Source organism: Centruroides vittatus, unplaced genomic scaffold (genome assembly GCF_030686945.1).
Source record: "Centruroides vittatus isolate TY-2023 unplaced genomic scaffold, ASM3068694v2 contig_885, whole genome shotgun sequence".
NCBI classification, from domain to species: domain Eukaryota; kingdom Metazoa; phylum Arthropoda; class Arachnida; order Scorpiones; family Buthidae; genus Centruroides; species Centruroides vittatus.
The window spans coordinates 278,722-285,732 of record NW_027122577.1 but is presented as its reverse complement, the minus strand read 5'-3'; positions in this window follow the sequence as shown (position 1 = coordinate 285,732).

Below are 7,011 nucleotides of genomic sequence, written 5' to 3'. Positions count from 1 at the left end.
AACGTCTTATTTGTACGATGCCAAAACCAAGCTCTATATGTCTGGAAGAATATCAGTTTACAGGTTTCGAACATCTTTCTGAACCCATAATGTAATTATGACTGTAAAAGCGTGTCTCGAAACCAGAGACGTACAATAATATAGTTAGTTAAATTTAATTTTGTTCTTGAAAAGAAAAACGAATTTGCTTTTTTCAATGGCTATGCTCTTTTCCACAAAAAAGATTGCCTTATTAGCATGTATTTAATTATCGAATCCCAATATGAGAAAAAACCCAGCAACGAGTTACGTAACTTTCCCAGCAAAAACTATTTAGGTATAAGAAACAGCAAAGTTTAAAACTTGTGTGTCATCTTTTACGGGATTTTATATTAATCATAATAAAAAGGCAAAAGGCTTAATTTTGAGGGTAGACATGATTTTCACTAAACTAAAATTTTCTACGAGCAAAAAAAAAAATATCTTGGAATCTTTCTGAGATATGGCTCCAACCCCCTTACATCTCCCGAATTAATTAACTGTCCGATTTTCTAGAAATATTTCTCTGTAATACGCCAATCTCTACAAGATTTCAGAAATTTTCGACAAAAAGCACGAGTAATTGGATGAAAAAATCGTTTCACCCACATACACACTAACATCCATACATACAAAGAAACCCCTAAGATGTTTGCATTTCTCGACGTTTCGAGACACCCGAGTCCAAATATGTAAAAATATTAGGAAGTTTTATTGAACCGCCCGCTATACTTTTCCTCCTCTAAAGTAGGTTTGATTTCACTAACCGACCAAGCCAGATGGGCGTGTAGAACTTTGCGATCGCACTGTATTGCAGCCGGAATATTAGAGAGATGGTGTTATTTAGACCGTTTGTTTACATCATCATCTTTTCTTGGATAATAGATAAAAAGCCATAATGTTTCTAAAATATCAGGGTGAAATTTCTTATGTTTAATATCTTCTTATAATAATTCTTACGTTCGAGACAATTAAGGCGTCGGCCTACAGCACTGGAGGACTTGTATGGAATCCGGGTAGTGTCAAGCATTTATTTAATGTGGGTCCCGTCGAGACTGTCTACGGCTCAAGTTGTAATCGCTCGTCTTCAAATTAAAGTTACAAAATACGCGTTGTATAGGGCCGAATGTCGGCACGCCTCGGCAGTCAACAGAATTTTCAAGTAAAATTTTGAGCAGGAAAAGCCGCGTTTGCCATGAGCCAGACGTTTTCCGTTCGTGTATGACGTCGATAGCACTGCACGACTCGCCCGTGTCTTTGTTGTTTATTTTGGTCATGTAGACCCAAGGTCCAAACAATGTGGGAATAAATTTGCGCTTTGATTAATAGATTTGAAAATGGTTGATCTTTTTAAACTCCGCCCTAGGGACACCAAGAGTGTCTTTTTAGCGAGCCCGTTGAGTTCGACCGGGCACAATGTAACTATCAAATGGTGTACGAAGCCCGACACATCTGCACGAACCACCCCCGAAAAATTCCTAGGGATTCTTGACCGGTCCGGATCAACCAGAACGGTAGGCTGCCACTCAGCCATCTTTGGTCTTTGACTGTGAGAAAACTTGCTGTTGTTGTCAAAACTGAGTTGTCTACTAAAATACTCTGACTGGACTTTGTGCGTACTACTGTGTATTTGCACAGATTTAGTTCTTACCAAGTAGGTCAAACAAAAATGTTTCTTGCTATGTTTGAACCGAGGATGGCCGAGAACTTTAGCGAAATTGCTTGAGAGATCCGTGACACGATGTCTACAGACCTCGAGGGCACAACAAAAATGCAATTATTTTCCAATAGTTAAGGCAGGCAAAATAAAAACATTAAGATGATTTGCCAGTCAGCCTGATTTCATGCCAGTGAAGAAGCACCTCTAGCAGTGACAGAGGAGACATTGCACGTTCTAGTGACCGCACTTTCATTTCTGTTCCATATTGAGTTTTCGGTCTAATTGAAAAAGAAGTACGGCAGACAGTGACAATCTGAAAAAGTCCAAACACACATCATTGAAAAACTTGGAACAGTACATCTAATTGGCCAAGAGAGGAAGTATTATGATTGAAAGTTGTCTGTAGAGAAGGCGCCTCAGAATTTGCACTTCTATATTTTCGACAGCAAAAGTGTGGTTTTGATGAAGAATCAACAAAAAAACATTCTCCTCCCTGGGTAACCAACATACAATGTTGACATCTATCCTGCAAAGTGTTGTTCTATTGTTTACAGCGAAGAGAGTGCAACAGATTCGGCCAATGAAACACTCTGCCGTGATTCCTGTTAATTCTAAGCAGGCATCTGATGTAGTGGTTATTTGAGAAGTATTTTAAGGACAAGTGAGATGAAGATTGCCGTTTGAAATATTGTGTCAGCATTTGCAGACTAATATTGAAAATGGATCCAACATGCAAAGCCATACAGAACAGATCTGAATGCACTTATTATGAAAATGATATTATTGTCAGACTAACATCATGCAGCTTGTTTGTCATCCATCATTAAATTAGCGTTGACTTACTTGTTAGTAGCAAAACATACCATATTCAATGTTTTATGCACTTCCAGGTAAACATAATTTTGTATTTGTAAACGTTTTAAATGTACATAACTTACAAGTGTGAGTATGAAATATCAAGTGAAACAGATCTAGTTTTTGCCATTTCTCCCCAAAACTTGATTTTGCAAATACTGTGGTAGATTTAGATTTTAGACACACCAATTATAGCGAGACAATGTACAAAAAATGAATAAGAGAGGACTAAGGCTAGGCCTCCACTTGCGATTTCTAGTTGCAAAAATAAAAAACTCATTGTTTCCAATACAAGTGAATAGGGGAGGGTAGGGATGAAAGGGACGAGATTCATATTTTTATATTTTTATTTTTCACTGAAGAACTTTACTTCTAATCAGTTTTATTTTTAGTGCAAAAGATTCATTAGACCTTTACTTTATTCTGACCATATTGTGAATTCATCCTATTATATCGGTAGTTGAACATGTTCATATTTTTAAAGACCTCTCCAGGTGTCCCTTTCATTCCCACATCTGGGTTGAAAGAGACTACTTGCATTTTAATGTAAAACTTGGAATTAGTTATCTCAATGTTTTCAAATTTCGTTGTAACTGAAAAGTGATAGGCTAGAGACTAATTTTTAAAAATTTTAAGTTTTAATAATATGAATTATGTGAAATCACATTTATTTTAAACAGTTAAAGATTATCAAATCTTTTCAAAGAACAATAACTAAAGAATATCACAATCAGTAGGCTATCACATAATTAAACCATCTTTCCTTGGTCAATAGAATGTTTTTTGCAATCTATCCCAGCTGATGAGGTGAAATCAATGGGAAATGTAAACTGTTTGCTTGCTCTTGCTGTTTCTCCTACTTGGGATGGATGGGGGTAGCTTTAGAACTATATCTTCTATGGTGACATCACTGATATCATCCTCCTCAGGAAACAAACTAGAAACATCCCAATATTTTTTTCATAAACTTGACTTTATGACCAGGAATAACCAACCAATCTAAACCGGCTTGGTTATTAGTAAACCAGGTTTTAGGAATTGTATTTGATTGTATAAGTTTTGCATATTGAAAAGCCAATTCCCTCATTCGCAGTGTCATTAAACTGTGATTCATTGATGATGCTTGCATTAAATACAATGTTAATTCTGCCTCCTGCTTTATAGCAAAAACTTTCCTGTTACCCACATGTGGTGAATACACTACATTGTCTTTTTTATATTTTGAAACGAGTCTAGCCAAATGCGATTTTGCAATTCCGATTTTGCAATTCCGTGGGCACTGGCTGTAGCCCTGATTGATGCTTCTTTTTCGACAACTTCAATTATTGCCCCTTGAATCATTTTTGGCGTCACACATTCTTTCTGTTTCCTTATTTTATACTTTCAAGGCATTTTTTTCTATTAAAAAAATTTTGCATTAGAACGTGCCAAAAAAATGTCAATATGGGATTGAAAGGGACATGTCCCATTCATTCCCTATTTTACTGTCCCTTTCAACCCCAGGCCTCAAACAACCAAAACTAAAACTTAACTTTCTGACAGTGAAATATAATTTAAAACCAATTGAAACCTCTAGAATATGTTTACTTAAAGTAATTATCCTGATTTAAGTCCATTAACCAGTGCCTATTTTTGAGATTTTACCCCTAAATGTAAGAAATGAAGAAAACTTACTTTTGCATGCATTTTCTGCTCATCTGGGCATTCCAAACACTGGTGCTATGTATTGGACCCTACAGTGTGAAAACTACAAACTACTAGTGTCATCTATCCGTGAAATAGCAAAGCTTCATAAATAATTTAGCAGCAAGTTATAGAGACTGTCCCTTTCATCCCCACCCTCCCCTACACTTGCAACTAAACAATCGCAGCGATTAAAAAATTTATAACCAGTCCTATTTTCGCTGCGATGTGAATGTCGCTCTACCCAATGAATCACACAGACAGGCATGGACATGCATCCACTCGCAGTTTTGAGTATGGTGGTATGGACTCTCTCCACGTTGTGTTTGGATTTTCCATGTTATTGATGGACCAATTATTCCCAACAATTTGTCAAAACTACTTTTTGTCATTCGGTAATACTGGAAAAACTTTGCAGTGTGCTCTCATAAATCTTGTAAAACTGCCCTTTCAATAATCTTTGACTTGTTATTGGATGTACCCAATAACGATGCTTCTGCCATTTACTTCTCACCCAAAGCAAAAGAACGATCACGTAAGTAGTTTCAATGACATCCATTGGAAAACTGCTTTAATTCAACGATTTATCTATCAGTGTGTGTGCACCTTGTAATTTTCTGCGGCAGCGATTTATTGGTCGCCACAACTAGAAATCACAAGTGGAGGCCTAGCCTAAAGGAGAATTATGTGTATGTGCGTCTTGAACAATTTTTTCCCAAAACCAGAAACACCCCACAAATATTCATCAGCCAAAGACATTTTTCGCATTTTCTAAAGATGCTTAATGACTTTAGATAAAAACGAAAAGCTGATGCTCTGAAATCAGCATATAACCCCCACAGAAATATAACTATTTCTGTATAATAAAACTGATATTAGTGTGAAGATTTTCAATAAATTACCTACAGATCTTAATGTACTGTACTTCATCTCATAAAAAAGATCTTACAGAGTTTTTTCATCTTTTATTTTTAAAATTTTCCAAACTTAATTTCTGTATTGATTTTTTATATTGATTTTAAAAATCTGACGCATTGGTAGTGTCAAGTTTGAAATACAGTATTTAGGATATCGACCATTATATTTTTTACATTAAATATAAATTCGATTAAATTATAATGAAACCAAAATATTTAAAATACAGGAATTTTCCAAATTCTACACACAATTGCTATAAACAAGTTTTTTTTCTTTTTTTCCCCCTGTAATGAAGTTACTGTGTAAATGGACACAAGGAATAAAATATGCAATATTCAATGGAAATTTGCTAAATCTATACTTTCTAGTTTAAAATCTCTTGCTGAAAACTTTACTTGTTCAGTAATCAAATCACTTAATTTTCACCCCATTGTGTAAAGTTAAGATTATATATATATATTTGTAACATATATTGGTATCATCTTGGATGATTTTAATCCAATTGGATTAAAATCATCCAAGATATTTTGGATGATTTTAATTAATCATCCAAAATATCTTGGAAAATATACATCTTACGAACAAAAGGTTCTAAATCAAAGTGTTCTGCATTGAGAGGGGACACGATATGGCACTATCGGTTTCCTCATAGCTGGCATTACTATTGCTGAAATGAACATATTTTCAAATAGAATTCGAATATGAAGTAAAAAAAATTTTGGAAATTTCTAAGGAAAAAATAAGATATTTTTCAATTTCTGCTTTTATCCTTGTCTATTTGGACCTTGTTTATTAATAGGACTTATACTGGTGTAGTTTCCAACTAGCAAATAGATCTTAGTCAAACAAATTATATTCCTAAATTGTTTGAAAGAGTAAAGAAACTATTATGTAATAAAATAAATTTAATACCTGACAAAATTATTTATTTACATATTTATATAGGAATAGAAATAAATAGAAATGAAATAATAAAAGAAAAAGGAGTGATATATTCTTTTCAATGTAGTTGTGGACAAGAAGAAACATACTGAACTGTACTGTACATAAATTTGCCCAGTAATCCTAGTTATATTTGTATTAACATATATGTATAATATTTCTAATTATTCCATAATTTTATTCAAGTAAATCACAGCTTGATTTCTGACTTTACTCACAGGATGTTTAAAAAAATCTTTTTTAAACATCCTCTGTGGTTTATTTTAAATTTTATGTTGGTATAGAGTCATGGTTCTCAATCCGTGGTCTGTGGAACACAGGTGCTACGTGAAGCCACTTCAAGTATTCCATGAAAAATCAAATATACAATTAAAAATTGTTGAAAAAGAAATATCAATACAATGTAAAATAATTTTTGCATGGGAATGTAATCAGCAAATGCCAATGACGTCATCTACTAGACTGAGTGTGCTTGATTTCAAAAAGGTTTACATCAGCTTTAAAGCCGGGTGGCATTGACATTTTTTTTCTGCAGAACACTTACAAAGTTTAGCGTTCCCCACTTCAAAAAGATTGAATTAAATCTAGACTTTTTCATTGACTCTCTATACCAGTGGTTCTTTGTTCACTGTTTCTGCTCTTTGGGAAACTTTTTAATCTTTTTTAATCATATTCATCTTGGGTTTGGATAGACCTACAATAAGGACAATTGGGCCTAATATATCTAAGACAGACCATCCATTTATAAATTCCCGGGTTTGAACCTGAGTCTCCCAAAGTGATAAGCTGATGACTTAACTGCCTTGGCCATCAGCCATCTGGTTTTGGAAAAGGGTCAATAAGTAAAAAACTATTGGCAACAAACTATTTAAAATATAGACACCAAAACAATATTTTCAATTTAAAATTCATTTAATTAGAATTGGTTTTAAAAC